The 20,469-nt window shown below is 37.1% G+C and overlaps 1 protein-coding gene across 3 annotated transcripts in view; it reads left to right on the top strand.

Annotated features, from left to right (window-relative positions):
• PEAK1 (pseudopodium enriched atypical kinase 1) overlaps window positions 1-20,469 on the top strand; it is a 293,673-nt gene that overhangs the window by 34,689 nt on the left and 238,515 nt on the right. For 2 of the 3 annotated variants that reach the window (XM_040642949.1, XM_040642948.1), the window contains exon 2: window positions 12,133-12,196. The exons of the other annotated variant lie outside the window; for it this stretch is intronic. The gene's annotated coding sequence lies outside the window, so the exon portion shown is untranslated. The remainder of the gene's footprint in view (window positions 1-12,132; window positions 12,197-20,469) is intronic. 3 annotated transcript variants of the gene reach the window in all.

Raw genomic sequence — 20,469 nt, 5'->3', positions numbered from 1 at the left:
GGAGGGGCCTGCTGCTCTGATTGTCCTGTGGACTTGCCCTAGTGGAGATGCACCTGCGGACTCAGGGGGGCAGGGCTTGGTGTGGCGGCTCCGTCCTCCCCTTGGTGGCGCTGTTTAGCTCACTGAGGTCGATCAGCGCTTTTGGGAGAGGGGTGAAAATGGCTTCTCCCTGCTTTCTCGTCCGTGGATTGGGAAAGTCGGGCCCACCACTCTTCAGGAAGCCCTCACAGACACTCAGATAACCACCCTTCCTTTATCCTTGGCTTCTATCAGATCATGGCCTTTGCCCTGTCCTTGACTGAGCTGTCCGCCTGCCAGGTGGTGTAGCACTCCTGTGTTTTATCTCAGGCGTAGCTGTGTTTCAAATCCCCATATTTCAGAGACCCCCACGGAGCAGGCCTGTGCTGATCCTCTGAGGGAGGGTCTGGCTGCACTGTGGCCGGTGCCAGCTTGTTCCAGAAAACAGTCGCACCACTGTGCAGCCTTTTGGAGTTTATGATAAATCACAACATACAGCTGGCGTCAGGGTTCGCTGCCCTCAGCTGGTGTCTTTATTCCAATACTGGTGAACAGGGCAGCTCAGTTGTGCCCACAGGGTCCTTTGCTCAGGGAAAGGCCGTATCACTTCTACCAAATGCACTCCAAGCAGGGGAACCATTTCTCTCTGTGTGACCCAGGGGATTCTCAGACTGTGCTGCCCACCCTACTGGAGCACTGGTGCCTGCGATCCTGGCTATGACGTTGACCTCTAAAAGTTAAGACCTTGCACTCTGCCGTTTATACAAAAAAAAAAAAAAAAAAAAAAAAAAAAAAAAAAAAAAAACGGGGGGGGTGGCGGTATTGAAACCCTCTCCTTTTTCCCAGTCAGTGGTTTTGAGGAATAGTTTTCTTGTGCAGTCCCCTGCATGTGTTTTCATCCCCCCCCCTTTTCTCCTCGTTCTCTCTGGGTACTCCCTGCATGATCAGAGCTCCCTCCCCTATGCAGTACCTGTGGCTCCCTTCTCCCAGGAATCAGCTCTCCACAGTTCCTACCTTCCAGGGTTTTTTTTTTTTTTTTCTGTTTGTAGACATGCAGCTTTGCTCTCTAAGACTTCTGATTGATTTCAGAAGCAAGAATTTCTGTGGACCATTTCATTTAGCCTTTGCTTATGACTTAACACTTGTCCATATATGTCAAAGAAAGGGAGATCATCTTTTAATAGTTTGCTGAAGAAATGAGATACTTCATAAAACAGTTATGTGGCTGACCTTTTCACAGTGAAATTGGATCTACAAATTGCCTCATTTTTATGAGAATATGTACAGTATTGCTATACAGGGTAGTCCTTAGAAGCCTATAGTTTTAGGAACTAAGACAGGCAGGCAAATTTTTCTTTTTTAACTTGTATGTCAAATTATAGGCTAGTTGTTTGGTATAATGGGGAGAAGAGGTCACCCTTGGTCTCAGCTTGTCCAGCCATAGCATTGTTGTGTTAGAGGACATATACCATGCATACTCCTGACGTGTACAAGCTCAGCAAGTTTCACAAGGTCAAGTAAAGGAGTTGGGCTCTAAGATGATGTTTGAATTGGCAAGTGATACAGTAGATGTGGGAGGTGATCACAAGGTTAAGGAGTTGTAAATAATACTTTTCATTAAAAATGCGGTTTCTTTAAAATAAAAGGTATAAGATAACTCATGTAGCAAGGTCTTTTGAAAAAAACTCTTTTCAAATGGCTTCATCTTTGTGAAGGATGCCTCTTTTTCAAAATTAAAATTGTATTTGTGGTATACAGTATCCTTATTGCATCAGCGATCCTATATCAAAAACACTTAAAATTTTTCATTATGCTGATTAAACATTAATATTCAATTCAGAAAACCAGGAGAAATGGAAAAGTTGGTCCTCAAGATATCCTCTGGGATGTAGATGGATTGAAAATATCTCTAGAAAAAGGCTGTTCAGGGTAAGGGAAGAGTCATTTGGATGTAAGGCCTTCTTTTAGGAGAGAGGAGGTATTTTGGGGAGCACAATATGAGGAGGAGTTTTTTTGCAGGGAAGTTGTTTTCGGAAGTAGTAAGTACTATTTACATGAGGAGGAGATTGGAGAAAGGTCAACTTTTTCCCCTTAGTTTTCCTTTTCTTCCCCATTTTCACTTTTAATCCTCATTTAGCCAAACCTTTACTTGTTCATCAGACATTTGTTTGTGTGCCTTATTAGTTAGCTGTGTAGTAATTTTTTACATACCAATTTATTTTTGGTCAGTTTTTTGGGAAGAGAGATATTTGAGATAACTGCCTCTTTAAAATCAGCAGGAAATTTTCTTTTCTTCTCTGTTTGTTATAGGTGCTCACAAAACATGAGGAAAGGTTGTTTTTCACTACTTTTCTTTTAGTAGAACTTCTATTTATTTTTATTATCCTATTATCCCTGTCTCTCCTGTTATCCTATGATCCTATCTATCTGTCCTGATTGAATTTCTTATCTTTTTTTTTAAAGATTTTATTTATTTATCTGACAGAGATAGAGACAGCCAGCGAGAGGGGGAACACAAGCAGGGGGAGTGGGAGAGGAAGAAGCAGGCTCCCAGTGGAGGAACCTGATGTTGGGCTCGATCCCATAACGCCGGGATCACGCCCTGAGCCAAAGGCAGACGCTTAACCGCTGTGCCACCCAGGCGCCCCAGAATTTCTTATTTTTTCTTTTGTTTATAGTGACCATGGATCTTGGTTCTCATCTTTGATTCTCTGTCATGAATGCTTATATCCCATATAGAGCTTCTTTCTAGAAGATTCTGAAGGTATAAAAATTAGATTCTCTTATTTGATTTTCCCCTTCTCAGCATTCAACTACTTCTGCATGTAAACGTTTAGTAATTTTTATCATTTGTATCAAAGTGTGTTCAGTGAAGATAGAGTTTTGCGACAGCCCATGAGCTGATGGCAACATCCTTGATTTTCCAAATCAGGGTCAGAAATAGAGTTACTAAGTTATATTGTTTTCCTTAGATATTCGGATGGTTGCATCCAGTGGGATACTGAACTTCATGAAGTCTTGACTTCATCCATTTAGAACAGCTAATATACCATGGAACTTCATTACTAAATTGGCTTGCTCTAATCCATTGAGACATCTGTTCAGGCAGTGGGGTATAGCAGCCAGCACAAAGTGTGTGGAGTAGTAGTTTGAATGTTTACTCTTCCACTTCCTCACTGACGTTGGCTAGATTATTTCTAGCATGAATTCACCGTCAGTAAGGTAGGGATGATGTTATCTAACTTGTAAGGTGGTTGTGAAAATTAACCATCTAGGTGAAAAAGCTTGCATTCTGTCTGGTATAAAATATAGGTACTTAATAAATGGTAGCAACTGTTACTATTAGTTGCCTATTTGCAAACATTTTCTGTTTAAACTCATATAGTAGTGCTAATAGCCAAGGTAATTTACATGGTTGTTTCAAATTAGGATTAGTGACACTTCCAAAGCTTTTGTTAAAATATGTTATAGTCTTTATTTTTCTCGTTTCTAATTTAGCAACTACAAAAAAAAATCAGGCTGGCCTTCCTTGATTTGTTCTAAATGAACACATGATACTTCTTGTTTAAGATTTTGTCACTTTCTAGAATTTTTCATTAGCACAGTGTGTAGTACAGCATTGTTTTTACTAAAAATTGATGTTACATTAATGGAACAGTGTTGAAATTAGATAATTAAGCTTTTTTTTTTTTTTTTGAAGATGTTGCTATTATTTTTCCCTTTGTGGTTAGTTTGAATATTTTCAGCGTATAGCTCTCCGAAACTCTCTATAGCAAGCATGATTAAAGGATGATTTTTCTACCAGGATTAGTATATCAGCATTTATAAGTTCAAAATTCTTACTGAAGTTGTGTGTTCATCCTTCTTTCAGCTACATACCTTATCCTTCTGGATTTTTCTTTTTGAGATTTTATTTATTTATCTGAGAGAGAGAGCATGAATGGGGGTTGGGCAATGGGAGAGGAACAAGCAGACTCCTTGCTAGGCACCAAGCCTGATGCAGGGCTCAATCCTAGGGCCTTGAGATCATGACCTGACCTGAAGTCAGACACTTAACCAACTGCCAGGTGTCCCTCCTTCTCGATTTTTTTAAAGATTCTGTCACCACCTTAGTAGTGCTCTGTTCTGTGTAACTTGATTTTAATGTGATGTATATTTTATTGATGACTTTCAAAATAATTATGCACTATTGAATATTTAATTATTAAATTATAAAAATGATAACTTAAAATCTGATTTTATATACTCAGCAAATTCCTATGATTAGAAAATTCTCTGTGGTTTTCTATTTATAATTACTATACCAAGTAAAACTAATTAGAAGTATCTGAAGCCCCTAGCAAAACTTGTAATTAGACATGATTCATAATTAACTGACTCTTTTCATTCTTACCTTTTCCTCTGTTTGAATTAATCATTTGTGTTCTTACTTAGTGATACCTGTCCAAGACACTGATTGTAGTTCGGTGATCACTGTTGGTGGCATTCTTAAATTCTGTGGTTTTATAGGAACATTGTTTTTTTTTTTTAAAGATTTTATTTATTTATTTGACAGAGAGAGAGAGACAGCCAGTGAGAGAGGGAAGGAACACAAGCAGGGGGAGTGGGAGAGGAAGAAGCAGGCTCCCGGCGGAGGAGCCTGATGTGGGGCTCGATCCCAGAACGCTGGGATCACGCCCTGAGCCAAAGGCAGACACTTAATGACTGAGCCACCCAGGCGCCCCTATAGGAACTTTGTTTTAATCTTCATTTAATAACATAAAAAATATTTGAATCATATGCTGTATAAGTGATCACGTTGGAGATTTTTGCCCACATCAAATTACGCATTTATTTTATCAGAGGCTAAAGGCAAGAAAATAGAAATAGGCAATAGGCAGACTTGTTCACTTTGCCCATCTTGTACTTAAGGACCTAGTTTTTTTTGCGAATCTGATTATTGTTTTATAGTTTTGATGGTATATCCCCTGGCCCTTGGATCATTGACTAGGATTGGTATTCATTATTTTGACAAAGAATTAATAGGAGTATTCTAGGCTTTGGGCATAAGGAGGCAGGGGTGATATTCAGAGTATTTACCATTCACAGCACAGGCATCAACCAATCAAGATGGCCATAGCACTGGATTCAGGGTCTTGAAGGACCCCTCTACCTTTTGTACTGTATCAGGCTTTGATACTTTTGTTTCTGAATTGTGGTGGTGGTGATAAGACTGGGCCATGGAGTTCAGGGCAGTGACTGCTTACTAGATATTAGTTCAGAAGTATTTTAGTATTTCATCCCTTAAGGCTGTACTAGTGTGTACCAGCTGAATATTAACTCTGCCAGGAGGTGTTCAGTTCTTTGACTGTAAGAGTCAGCGTTAATCCAGTTTGAGAAGTACTTGATGGAAGTATGTAGAAGGTACATAGGGAAAGGATTGCGTGAACTTTTTTGGGAAAACCAGTTAACAGAAATTCACCAGAGTCAAATTTGAAGAGGAGTTTCCAACCAAGCTGAGGGGAAAATAGCATTTGCAAAGACATAGGAGCCTGAGATAGCATAGCGGATTCAGAGATTAACAAATAGGAGAAAAGGAAGATGATGGTGTTTTTCTCTGACCCTGGCTTTTTAAGCTGAATCAATATATATTAAGGTCACATTTGTATCTTTGAAATTACTCCATTTTTGGTAGCGAACTGCTAGATTGCTTAGTTTCTTCTACTACATCTAAAGTATTTTAGGCATTGGGTAAGAAAGGAGAATAGGAATTTGTTATAGTTCAGGCCTGTGCTAAACATGAATAGACCAAGAGTGCAATTAAAACCTCTCTCTCGATTCACTGAGAGGCTTCTAATGAGCAAACACAAATTCAAACAGATTGAGGATGGTAGTTCTTTTAATGACATAAAACTGTTGCCTATGAGGCTTTTTGGCTGGCATCATGAAACTAATTTTGCTTAATGGCTATGGAGGCCTACAAATTCAGATGTGCAGAAAATGCAGTAAATTACCGGCCTGTCAGATTCCTGTTGCCTGTCATCTTTTATCTCAATAGTAGCTTTTGTTTCCAGACTGTCAGGAGCAAGTATGGGGACCCCTTCAAGGTTGTATTTGTATATGCTTGAATAATTCAATTCAGAGCCATCTAAATATAGCAAATTGACAACAGTGAAATGATGTATCTTCTTATACTTGTGTAATTTAGGGAATACATGTATGGCTCTCTCTTCTAATTTCTGAGAGCTCTTGAAATACGTCAAGTATTTATAGTGGTGTAAGTTCTGCTTTTATTGCCAGAGTTGATGACTCACACCTTTGAAATATAATGCAGTCACATGGACAGCAGAGAAAATATTTTCTCTGTGACTATTCAATTCAATGAATGATTTGAAAGCATCCACTGTGTGCCAAGAATTGTGTGGAATACAATGATGAAAGAAAACTGGCATTTTTCTGAGTATCAAATTATGTGATTTTCTCTTTCAAGCTATATTTAGTAAAAATGACTGTCTTGACAAGTGTATGTGTGTGTGTGTATGTATATGTGTGTATGTGTGTGTGTAGTGTTACAACAACGGGTGCAATAAAGGTTTGACTTGTGAGCAGTTTGCTTCAAAGATGGTTTTGAAATATGGTTTAAGTTTTTGGATGGCTTCATTTTTCCAGCATTTTCAATTAATGTTATTTATTTTCTGTCTACTTTCTGTTACTCTGTATAATTAGAAAGAAGTCGTATTTTAAGTGAAATGTATATTATATCCCAATATTAATTCAACAAGCATTTAGAGAGCATCTCCTAGGCCCTAGGCATGGAGTGAACAGAATAGCAGAGGTTGCTATTCATAGAATATTACTCAGTAAAAAAGGAAACCAAAATAATCAAAAAATAAAAACTTCTAGCCCTTTTGGTGTGGTTAATTTTATGAAAATAACAGATTCAGCCTTAAATGCACAGAATTAATATTTGGTTTTACGGAGTTTTGCTGTTGTTCACAAAAGTTATCTGAAAACTTAAGCAAGGCTCGAACTTCTACTTTGAGTACTGATTACCTTCACCAGCATATTTCCATCTGTGGTTTTTGGTAACCTATTCCATATCATGGGTGGCCCAGCTACCTTAGCAACTAAGGACATTCTTTGCTGTAACTTGGTTAGAGGCAAATCTAGGGAAACAAAAAGACAATGGGAATCCTTCCCATCACACCTTGTCTCTTTTGTACCTTTATTCATTCCACTTCCTGGAACATCACCTTTTCCTCTCTCTGTTCTTTAACATCATTTTTTTTTTTTTTTTAAAGTTTGGGATCTTGTGGACATTCATTTTTCTAGCTGCCAAAAGTTAGTGGTTTCTAGATGTAGGCTCTGTTTTATTTTATACAATTTGATCTCCTAGGCAACTCTCTTATTATATGCACAATGCCCCACATTGTCTAATTTTAAGGTACTTGCAAGTGTAAAACCATTGCCGTAGGATAGGTGTTTAGCTTTTACAATTAAATTTATATCTAGTTTATTATAAGCAAGTGCTTGTTTCCTGCACCATTATGATCTTGCTCTGTGGTCTAAATGTTGTTTTCCTTTTTTTTTTTTTTTTAATTGTGGTAAAATATATGTAACTTAGAATTTACCATCTTAGACATTTTAAAGTGCACAGTCCATTGGGGTTATGTGTGATCACAATGTTGTGCAGCCAATCTCAAAAACTTATTTTGTGTCTATTATCTTATGCAGAGGCTTTCCCGAAGGCTTACCCTAAACATTTCCCTCAGAGGTTACATTTTACCAGGAATTTCTAGTTACAGCTTCGGGGATATTTATCTTTTACTTTTGTGTATGTGTATCTGAACTCTGTTTCCTGTTGGATTGTAAGCTTTCTGAAGGTGTCATGTTTGTTGAATTGGGCATGACGGATGGTAGGAATTTGAATCAGTGGAGGAGCTGCCTACAGGAGAGAAACTGCATAAACCTAGGTCTTCAGGAACAAAAGAACAAGACACTTTTTCAGGAGTGTTAAGTAGATTCATTTGCTTATTTTGCTTACATGAGTAGAAGGAGATGAAGCTGAGAAAATAAGAAATGACCCTTGATACTGAGCTGGTGAAATATGAAGATTATCAGTGCCTCACTTTGGTCAATTGATTATTCGCAGGTATGAAGGGCTCTGTGGAGAGTTGGAGGAGAGTGCACTTACCCTTATTGTACCTTTCTTTTATTCCCAAATGACCCCACTAAAAGAAAAGGGGGCCGGTGTTGTGATAGCAAGTAAAGGACATTGGATTCAGGAGACAGTAGACCTAGAAGATTGGCATTTCTGGACTTTAAGTTACCTCCTTTGTAACATGATGGGGAAGAAAGATGGTCTCAGCTGCTTTCCAGTCCTAATATACTGTGACACTGTGGCACACTTTCAGTCTCTCGGTTGGAGCCACCACTAAGACTTGTTTCACTCATTTATGAATTGTTTAGTTCAGAGGGCAGCAAACTTTTTCTGTAAAGCGCGAGATAGTAAATATTTTAAGTTTTGTCACTACTGTCTCTGTTGCATGTTATTTTTTGTTCTTTCACAACTTTTTAAAAATGTGAAAACCATTCTTAGCTCAAGGGCCAGACAAAAACAGGCATTGGCTGGATTTGGCCCCCAGGCTGTAGGTTGACCATTAATTTAGTTGATTGAGGGCAGTTATTATTAAAGTTTCTAGAATTTAGAAATCAAGACCAACTTGGTGATAGTGTTTTCCATCTATTTTTATGGACTACTTATAGGTTATATTTTCTAAGGGTCAGGAAACTAATGTGTATTGAGAATTCTCTGTTCTTTTTCTTACAGTCTAAATTATCTTGTGTTTCAGATTATGTCCTTTATTTCTAAGTGCCTCGAAAACTCTCTGAAATATTTTACTCATCTTTATTGTCTGTATTCTGATTAACACAAATATTTCCTGTGTTATATCCTTAATGTCTAAGAATATTTCACTCATATTTACTAGCTTTTCTCTGATAAACACACATTGTTCTAGTACTCTTAATGGTTATTAGTATAAATAATGTTATTTATTTGTATCTTATTTTAAACTATGAACAGTTTAATACATTTTGGATACAACATAATAAGTTCAAACATCAGACCCGAGAAAGCAACATAGTATACAGTTGTAACTAAACACAGTGATTTAATCTCTGTGCCCACTGATTGAAAATAATTTCTGGGTTAGACTCTACTATATGTTCTCTCCAGTGTTTTGCTTCTTATGTATTATTCCCTGTAATAGAGTGGGTATCTCAGATCTTTCTATCATGAGAAGTTAGTGCAGTTTTTTTATTTTTATTTTTGATTTGATTTTTTTTTTTTTTTAGGGAGGTGGAGGGAGAGAAAGAGAATCTTAAGCAGGCTCCATGCCCAGCACGGAGCCTGATGTGGGGCCTGGTCTCATGACCCTGAGATCATGATCTGAGCCAAAATCACGAGTTGAATGCTTAACTGACTGAGCCGCCCAGGGGCCTCTAGTTTTTTATTTTTAACTCTGTCCCCACTGTCTTGAATTTCCATGCTTATTGCTAAAACAAATATTTCCTGTGTTATATCCTTTCTTGTTGAATAAAATTTGTTGGTTATATGGCTTGGCTGTTTCTATTTGATTAACCTAATACTTTTTGTTCTTCTCTTTGCTTAATGCTTTGTCTTCATTGTCACATTTATTTCTTTCTGTGTTTCACTTATATTTTTCTATAATTTCTTAGTTAAAGTTTTAGACACTTCTGCCATTTTTTTATAGTTATAAAAACCTTTAATCCTTTAAGTAAATGTTCAAAACTCATTATATTTTTAATGATGGTTACCAATGCATATAATCTTATAAACACATTTATATAATTCAAAATACATGAATTCAAAACATCTGAAAAATGTTCATGTTGTCGATGATACATGTTCAGTTGTAGAAATTCTAAGCTTATTTTCAGAAAGACTAGGTCAACAAATAATCACTAATGCAAATAGTTCTTAAAAATAATCATGACCTACTTGTTATTTTCCAGTGTAAGGATTATTTTAAAAAGGTGTGGTTTGTAGATTGTCAGTGCTTTTACTGGCTACAGTGACCACTTGAAAGGCAGGTCTAGCTGAATCTTGGGGAAACAGACCCAGTGCAGAAAGATATCCTTGCTATATAGGATGCTGTTTGTACATGGAGACATGCGATAAATACTGAAAGAATAAATTAATAAAACCTCAGACTCTTTCTAGGATCAAGCTCTGGTTCTCAATAAAATACTGTTAAACATAAAGTTTCTCTTAAGCCCCTTTGCAGTCAGTTCCTTCACATGACCTTCAGCTCCTGTGACAACTGATCTTTCTGTCACTATAGATTATACATATGCAGAAAAAGTGAGCAGACAATACATAGAGTTCCCACATATGCCCTTCACACAGTTTCCCCTGTAAGTCCTTAAGCATTTTTGATATTTAGTTTTAATTATTTCTTATCCTGATTTATTAACTAATCCTTTGGACATTTAGTTTGTTATTTCCATTTCTTTGCAGTCATAAGTGAGCTATGATCTAAGTCTTTGGATTTTTTATTATTTAGGACAGGTTTCTGGAAGAGAAATTACTAGGTCAGAGGGCTTGAACTTTTTAAGGTTTTTGTGTATTGCTTTCCAGAAAGAGATTACCAATTTATACTATCATGAACAGTGTGCAGAGATGCCCATTATATTGCATTATTATATTGTTGTAATATCTATTATAGTATATTACATTGTCATTTGTAGCTGCCAGTATAATTTAGAATATGCTGTAGTAACAAAGAATCCCCCAAATCTCATTGTTTAATGCAACAAATTTTATTTTTTACAACAAAGCTCATGTTATATGTCAAACACATATCAGCGGGTGGTATTCTTTCTTTGGAGTTATTTAGTGAACCAGCCTGATCAACTCCTTTGGTTACTTTCCATAATTACTGTAGCGGGTAGGTCTTCCGGTTGTGTACTGGTTCCTAAAGCTTATTCCTGCTGATGTTTCATATCATGTTTACGTACATCTAGTGACTAAAGCAAGTCATGTAGCCACACCTAAGTTGAAACAAGGGCAGTGAAGTGCAATCCTACTGTGAGTCTGGGAAGGAGGAGAACTGGGACAGCACTAATGACTAACATCTTATTCAAAAAACAACTCTAGGGGCGCCTGGGTGGCTCAGTCGTTAAGCATCTGCCTTCGGTTCAGGGTGTGATCCTAGGGTCCTGGGATCGAACCCCACATCGGGCTCCCTGCTCCACTGGAAGCCTGCTTCTTCCTCTCCTACTCCCCCTGCTTGTGTTCCCTCTCTCTCTGGCTGTCTGTCAAATAAATAAATAAAATCTTAAAAAAACCCCAAAAACCTCTAATTTCACTGATGGAAGAGGATATCTCATTTAAGTTAGATTTTCTTTGCCAATGTAGATAAACATTTTCATAGTTTTTTAGCCAGTTTTATTTAACCTTTCCTTTTACTTAAGCTTTATAAACACATACTGTTGGTTTACTTGTATATTTCCAGATTTTTTAAAGATTTTATTTATTTATTTGACAGAGAGAGAGACAGCCAGCGAGAGAGGGAACACAAGCAGGGGGAGTGGGAGAGGGAGAAGCAGGCTCCCAGCGGTGAGCCCGATGTGGGGCTCGATCCCAGGACCCTGGGATCAGGCCCTGAGCCGAAGGCAGATGCTTAACGATTGAGCCACCCAGGTACCCCTATATTTTCAGATTTTTGAATTCTGTTTTTTTGTGAGGATGGGAAGTCATGATGGTGGGATTATAATAGGGAGTACAAACTTTTAGAAAATGCCCTTTCTTTTGAAGACTTGAACTGGTGAAAGAAAGGTATCTTTCTTGGATTGATCTCTCCCCCAACCCCCCCTCCATTAACATAGTATATGTTTTGTTAAGTTTAATTAAAGGCAATAGAAAGTCTGGCAGAATTAAGATTCTTGACATTCTACAGATTTGTAAAACACAACTTGAACACAAAAGTTTAGTGTGTAAATGATCAAGTTAGAGTTCTATTGAAAAAATTAAGTTCCCTACTCAGATTTAGTTATGTTGACCATGTCTTTTTTTTTTTCCTCTTCTTTTTTTTTTTTTTTTCAATTCAGGTATCTGCCTGAACTGGAACTTATGCTGTAGACATTTCTTTGTGAATTCATCTGAAAACCTGCGGTGAGATTTTTTTTAAATGAATTTACCTTATAAGATATATTTCATAATGAGAAAGAATTATTTTTGAAAAATTTAAGGCAGTGCAAACTGTCTTTTCCTCTGAGAGTTTAATAGGCAAATATTATTTATTATAAAACTACATATATAGCATGCTTACTTTTAGTTTGTAGGACATTTGATTGAAGGAAATGAAGCTGGTTTTCACGATTACAGTAGTTTTGACTGAATTTTTCCATTGTAATTCCAAAGGACATTTTCTTTTATACTCAAAGATAGAGTTCACACTGCTCTCCTGACACACATTTGAGAATGATATTGACATTATAATCTGATATTCCTGAAGACAGATCCTTAATTTGTTAAGTCATAGTTTTCAATAACTGGTAACTATTTTAATAAGTCAGTTATTAGGAGTTTTCTACCACTCTATTCTCCTGGACTTGATTATTTTCTGTAGTTCCCTCTGTTTGGGGGGCTCATAAAATAAGAATATATCCTTTAGTATGTTAGTAGTTGGTTTCTCTTTCCATAATAGCATTTTACTCTAAAGATAGGTTCATAGCCCTTTCTCCTTTCTGACATGTCTGGGCTCCAGTTCTCTTCATCTTTTAATTTTTTAAGCAACCGGTCTGTCTTCTGGTCTTTCCACTTCGAATCCAGCTACTCTCTAAGCCATTCTTGTCACAGTCACAAGATTGCTTTTCCTAAAAGATGAATGTTGTCATGTCAGTCCACAACTCAGAATCCTTCAGTACCTTAACATTGCTTAAAGGATATTTTACAAACTCCTTTACAGAGCAGTATAATCTCTTGTACCCAGTTTTCCATCTCATTAGTGCTCTAGGAATGTTATGAACTAACATTTTTTTAAAAACAGCTTTATCGAGAAATAACTTACATACCTTAAAATTCACCCATTTATTTAAAGTGTACAATTCAGTGGGTTTTTTTTGCTTTGTTTTGTTATTTTTTAAAATTGTAGTTACGGAGTTGTGCAGTTGTCACCACAATCTAATTTTAGAATATTTTCATCGCTTCAGGGGCGCCTGGGTGGCTCAGTCGTTTGGGCATCCAGCTCTTCATCTCCACTTGGGTCTTGATCTCGGGTTGTGGGTTCAGGCCCCATGTTGGGCTCTGCGCCAGATGTGGAGCTCATTTAAAAAAAATTTTAAAATATAGAATATCGTCATCACTCCAAAGAGACATTGGTACTCATTAGCAGTCACCACTCGTTCCTCCCTCCACTCAGTCCCTGTCAGGTACTAATCTACTTTCTGTCTCTATAGATCTGCCTATTCTGGGTATTTCATATAAAGTGTAGAATATGCAATCTTTTGTGACTTATTTTTTCACTTAGCATAAAGTTTTCAAGGTTCATCCATGTTTTTGCATGAATCAGTACTTCATTCCTTTTCATGGCTGAATAATACTCCATTTTAAAGTGTCAGGTCAGGTGACCTGGCGATAGAGAAACCTGAACTTCCTGGTGTCAGGGTAGCTAATTAAAAACAGTGATCCAAAATGAAAGTAACAGTTGAGCCTTATTCACTTACTAAGATAGTATAAGCAACAGGCTAAATCTCAGAAAGTGCAGGTGTCCCACTCAGGTGGATCAGTACAGAGGTGGGAGGTGGATCATTTCACTGCAGAGAGAAGGCCAGACAGGAGGTTCCTGCAGTCTTATGGACCCAGGGCTGGTTCAAGAGTGAGGTGGAAGGGCTTGGGATCAAAAAGCATGGAGTCAGAGTAGAGAAAAAGTGTCTTCAGTGTTTCTTCCCTGATGAGAAGGCCTCAGCAGAGGTGCATGAGGAAAAGCCTCAGCTGAAGGCGACAGATAGACTTCTGAATGAAGTCTGGGGCCTGGGCTAGGAATGTATCTCTGCTTAACATGGTCAGCCAGGGGAGCCCAAGTTCCTGACTACAGCTCTCTTTAGAGACTGCAGTGTACTGGCTGTGTCTCCAGTCTGGTGTGGGTAGGATGGCTTTCCCATGTGGGGCGTGCCAGTTAAAGCCTTTGTAATTGCTTATAGTCAGGCTGGAAAATTACACATAGAGATTTTAAGTTTTTGATCAGGAGCCAGACTCCTCTCTCTCTCTCTTTCTCTATGTATGTACACACACTGTATTTTGCTTATCCATCAGTTGGTGGACATTTGGGTTGTTTCTGCACCCCCTCCCCCATTCTGGCTATTCTAAGCTTTTTGCTATGAACTTTTGTGTGTAAGTTTTTGTGTGCATATGGTTTCATGTCTTTAGGTGTATACCTAAAAGTGTAATTTGCTGGTTCATTTGATAACTCTATGTTTAACAATTTCTGGAACTGCCAAATTGTTTTCCAAGGAGACCGTATCATTTTACATTCCCCCCAGTAATGTATGGGGCTTCCAGGTTTTCCATATCCTCACCTACATTTGTTACTTTTTTTTTTTTTTTTTAAGTTATAGCCCCTCTAGTGAATGGGAAGTTGTGTGTCATTGTGTGGTTTTTTTTTTTTTTTTTTTGAAGATTTTATTTATTTATTTGACAGAGAGAGACACAGCAAGAGAGGGAACACAAGCAAGGGGAGTGTGAGAGGGAGAAGCAGGCTTCCCGCCGAGCAGGGAGCCTGATGCGGGGCTCGATCCCAGGAACGTGGGATCATGACCTGAGCCGAAGGCAGACGCTTAATGGCTGAGCCACCCAGGCGCCCCATCTCATTGTAGTTTTGATTCCTATTTCCCTAATGAGTAATGATATTGAACATCTTTTCATGTGCTTATTGACCATTTATATATCTTTTTTGGAGAAACGCCTACTTGAATCCTTTGCCCATTGAAAAATTATGTTATTTATCCTTTTATTGTAAGTGTTTTTTAGATATTCTGAATACAAGTCACTTATAAAATACATGATTTACAAATATTTTCTCCCATTCTCTGAGTTGCCTTTTTACTTTCTTGATACTGTCTTTTGAAGCACAAATGCTTTTAATTTTATCTATTTTTCTTTTGTTGTTTGTGCTTTGGGTGTTATATCTAAGAAACCATTGCCTGATCCAAATTCATGAAAATTACTCGTATTTTCTTCTAAATATGAGCTCTTATATTTAGGTCTGTGATCCATTTTGAGTTAATTTTTTTTTTTTGGTGGGGGTGCGGTGGAGGGAGAGGAAGAGAGAGAGAATCCCAGGCAGACTCCATGCCCAGTGCGAAGCCTGACGTGGGGCTCAGTCTCATGACCCTGATATCATGACCTGAGCTGAAATCGAGTCAGATGCTTAACCAACTGAGGCACCCAGGCGCCCCTTTTTTGAGTAACTTTTGTGTATGGTTTGAGGTAGAGGTTCAGCTTCCTGCTTTTGCATTCAGATATCCAGTTGTCACAGACCATTGAATTATCTTGGCACCCTCAAAGAGTATCAGTTGACCGTAAATGTAAGGTTTTGTTTCAGGACTTTCAATTCTATTCCAATGATTTATACATCTGTCCTTGTGCCAGGAAGTTTTGAAATCATGAAGTGTGAGTTCTCCAACTTTGTGTTTCCTATTCAAGATTGTTTTGGCTCTTCTGGATCCCTTGCATTTCCATATAAATTTTAGGATCAGCTTGTCAGTTTCTACCAAAAAAATCCAGCTGGGATTTTGATGGGGATTGTGTTGAATTGGTATTATAAATCTGTAAATCAGATTGGAGATTTTATAATAGTATGTTTTTCAGTCTGCGAACATGGAGGTCTTTCCGTTTATTTATGTGTTCTTTAATTTCTTTCATCTCCTTCTTTTGCTTAATTTGTTCTTAAGCCCATTATTTTGGATATTATTGTAAATGAAATTGTTTTCTTTCATTTTTGGTTTATTCATTGCTAGTGTATGGAAATATAACTGATTTTTGTGTCATGCAACCTTACTGAACTACTAGTTCAACTAGTAGTTGTAATAGTTGTTAATATATTATTGAGAATTTTTTATGTATCAAATTATGTCATCTACAAATAATGATAGTTTTATTTTTTCCTTTCCAATCTGGATGCCTTTTATGTCTTTTTCTTACCTAAGCGCCCTGCAGCACAAAGTTAAATAGAAGTGATGAGAGTGGACATCCTTGTCTTGTTCCTGATCTTAGGGGGAGGGCTCTCAGTCTTTCAGCATTAAGTGTGATGTTACCTGTGGCTGTTTTGTAACTGTCCTTTTTCAGGTTGAGGAAGTTTCCTTTTATTCCTAATTTGTTGACTGTTTTTGCCATGAAGGAGTTAACATTTATTGAGACTTTTCAATGTATGTCAGGCCCTATGCTCAGTGCTTTATATATAGTATTTAATTTTCAATACAGTCCTGTGAGATAGAAACTGTTATTTTATCTTCATTCAGCTGGTAAGTTGTAGAATCAGGTTGGTTGGTTTCAAAACTTGTATGCTCAACCATTATCCATTAATGGTTGTACAAACTATGTTGACTTATACATGTGCCTTTGTCCATGTTGGTTTCCTCCTCCTAAAATGCATGGTCCCTCTCTTTCACCATTACAGACCTACCATAGCAGTTTGTACCTGTCACGGTCATGGTACTTTTTCACTGTGTTGTGATTATTTGCATATATTTCTCTCATTTTAGAATCTGTGCTTGAAGTCAGGGACTTTGTCATATTTGTTTTTGAATCTCCAGTACATAGTAGAGAGACAGGAAAGAGATGTGTCACAGAAGCGAAGGGATTAGAGAGTTTCAGGAGGGTGGAAGCAGTCAGCATTGCCAGGTACTGCAGAGAGATGAAGTAAAATAAGGTTCACAAAATGCCTATAGGTTTCATCTTTTAGTGATTTCAGCAAGATTATTATTATTTTTTTTTAGCAGCAGTGGGAACTGAAGCAAGATTATGGTAGGTTCAGCAGTGAATGGGAGATGAAGAGACTGCCTCAAGTATAGACTGTCCCCACTCTTGTGAGAGTTTAACTGTGAAGGGGAAGAATGAGTTTAGGTTCCTACATAGAGGGGAATGTAAAGTATTTTTTTTTTTAAGGGGTGGGGCTTGACTGTGCATATATACAGAGGTGGTAGGAGAAAGGACAAGTTAAGAGCAAGCTTGTGGAAGTAGAGACAGGACTAATAGAGGGAATAGGCTCTCCTGTAGAGACAGGAGATTGCCTAAGAACACAAGATTTGCCTGGAGTGGCCTCTTTCTTCTGAGGGAAGGAGGTACCCATGGATGTAGTCAGAGGTAAATATATGGGTGTGAATTAAGTAAATATAGGGAGTTCCCCCATTTCCCTGGAGTAGAAAACAAAGTTGTTGGCTTCGGGATATTGTGGTTGTTGATATTCTGCAAGTAGCCAACAGGGGTGAGATGTGGAGTTTGAGGGGAGGGATGAAGGTTTAGAGTATCTGCTGTAAGGCATGGGAGAGGTTGCTTAACCAGAAACATAAATGTTGTTCGAGGGCCTCTTTCTCCTCTGTCTCCATGGAAATTGCCAAAACGGGTTATATGGTCAGAAATAATCCAGATGGTACAAAAGGATTTACGGTGAAAAGTTAAGTCTTCCCTTCACTGTACATCCCCTGTTGCTATTTTCAGAAGGAAGTACCATTTACAATTTATTTACTTTCAAATTGTTTTTGCAGTTATACATATAAATATATAGGGAATTTATTTTAATCCGTGAGAACTTACTGTTTTACCTCTTGCTCTTTTAGTGGACTTCCATATCTTGGAGATCTTTCCATATACTGAGATCGACTTCATTCATGTTTACAGCTGCAGGATATTTTGTATGTGAATATTGTATCAGTCATGTAACCTGCATTCAATGGATTACAGTGTTTACTGCCATAAAAGTCCCGTTGAATGAATAAATTCTACCTTTAAAAAGTAGAAAATCATTATAATACCTTAATTCTGTACCTTAATTTTGGATTTATTCTGTCCATACACACATTGAACAAGCTGATAATATGTATATGCCAAAACTGAGTTGCCTTCAAAATATAAAGATATCTCAAATATTCAAAGGTGATACCCTTACTTATCATGGTCAATTTATTTCTGGGATTGAGTGATAAGTATCTTGTTTTCACGCATTTGCTATTTTGTACGCTGATGTGAGAAACATTCCTGTATGTGACTCGTGCACACATGGGAGAGATTCTTCTGTACATACACCTGTGAATGGAATTGCTGGGTCATAGGGTAATAAATTGTAAATTTAAAGAGATTATACAAAATTTATTTCAGAGTGATTGGAAATAAATCACTATCACCATTGCATAAGAGATCCTGTTTTATAGTCTCTTCAGTAGATTTTCAGACTTTTAAATTTTGCTAGTTAAATGATCTAAAATAAAATAGTATTTAATCATAATCTTAAAAAAACCTAAAAATTGAGGTATAATTTTCAATTTTACAATGAAATGCATAGATCTTTTGCAGTTTAATGAATTTTGACAAATGCATTTACCTACGTAATCCACACCCGTATAACATGTAAAACATTTTTATTACTCTCTAAGATCCTTAAGCCTCCTTCCTTGACATGCTCTCCTCTCACTAGAGCAAACCACTTTTCTGATTTCTGTCCCTTTATTTTTTTTAAAGAAATTCATCTGTTCTCACCTCACCAACTTCTTTCTTCCCATTCTCTTTTTTAATGTCTTTTTTAAAAAGTTGTAAAAAATAACACAAATTTATTATCTTCACCATTTTTAAGTACAGTTCAGTGGTATTAAGCACTTTAAAAATGTTGTGCATTGGTCACCATCATCCATCCCCATAACTCTTTTTTTCATCTTGTGAAACAAACTCTATATGCAGTAAACAATAAATCCCCATTTTTCTCTTCCCCCAGTCCCTACTTTCTGTCTTTATGATTTTCACTTCTCTCAGTGCCTCATGTGAGTGGAATTATACAGTATTTGTCTTTTGTAACTGGCTTTTTCATTTAGCGTCATGTCCTCAAGGTTCATCCATGTTGTAGTGAATGGCACAGTAAGTTTTTTGTATTCTTCCTTTTTGAGGTTGAATGATAATGATATTCCATTGTATGTATATACCACATTTTGCTTATGCATTCATTTGTTGATGGATACTTGTTTGCTTCCATGTTTTAGCTATTGTGAAAAATGCTCCTGTGAACAGGGGGTACAAGTATCTCTTTGAGACCCTGCTTTCAATTTTTAATTTTTGAGGTGCTACCATGCTGTTTTAAACAGCAGTGGTACCATGTAGCATTCCCCCAACAATACACAGTTCCAATTTCTCCACCTCCTCATCAGCACTTGTTGTTTCCTGGGTTTTTTTTTTTTTTTTTTTTTTTTAAATACTAGCCATCCAACTGGATATGAGGTGGTATCTCATCGTAGTTTTGATTTGCATTTCCCTAGTGATCAGTGATGTTGAGCATCTTTTCATGTGCTTACTGTCCATTCATATATCTTCTTGGAGAAATATCTATTCAAGTCCTTTGCCCATTTTTGAATTGGGTGGTTTTGTTATTATTGAGTTTTAGGAGTTCTATTTTCTGGACATTAATCCCTTCTCAGATATATTTCTCCTATGTTGTGGCCTTCCTTTTTATTCTGTGGATAGTGTCTTTTGATGCGCAAGATTTAAAATATTCATGAGGTCTAATTTGTCTTTACTTTTTTACCTGTGCTTTTGTTATCATATCCAATAAATCACTGCCAAATCCAGTGTCATAAAGCTTCTGTCCTATGTTTTCTTCCAAGAGTTTTATTGTTTTAGGTCTTACAAATATTTAGATATTTGATCCATTTTGAATTAAGTTTTGTACACATTGTTAGGTAAGGGTCCAGCTTCATTCTTCTGCATGTGAATACCCAGTTTTCTCAGCACACACCCCTGTTGAAAAGACTTTCTTTTTACTTTGATGACTTTGTCATAAACCAGTTGGCTATATATGTGTATGTCTGTTTCTGAGTTCTGTCTTCTGTTTTATTGACATTTTTTCTCTTTGCTGATACATGCTATATTGATTACAGTAGTTTAATAGTAAGTTTTGAAGTGAAATGGTGGAAGTTCTCCAGTTTTGTTCTTCTAAAGATTTGTTTTGACTCTTCTAGGTCCTTTGTATATTCACAGTTTAGAATCTACTTCTCCTTAGGGATTTTAGGGTTAGCTTTTACTTTTCTACAAAAACATCCTTAGATTTTACTTGACACTGTGTTCACTCCACAGATCAATTTGGAGAGAATAGACATCTTAATATTGTAAACATGATCTCTTTCTCCATTTATTTAGATCATCTTTAATTTCTCAAGAGCCATAATTTTTATTTTTCCGAGTTCAAA

This window comes from Ursus maritimus, unplaced genomic scaffold (assembly GCF_017311325.1).
Source record: "Ursus maritimus isolate PB19 unplaced genomic scaffold, ASM1731132v1 scaffold_27, whole genome shotgun sequence".
Taxonomy (NCBI): domain Eukaryota; kingdom Metazoa; phylum Chordata; class Mammalia; order Carnivora; family Ursidae; genus Ursus; species Ursus maritimus.
This window is presented reverse-complemented; position numbering and strand designations above follow the sequence as displayed.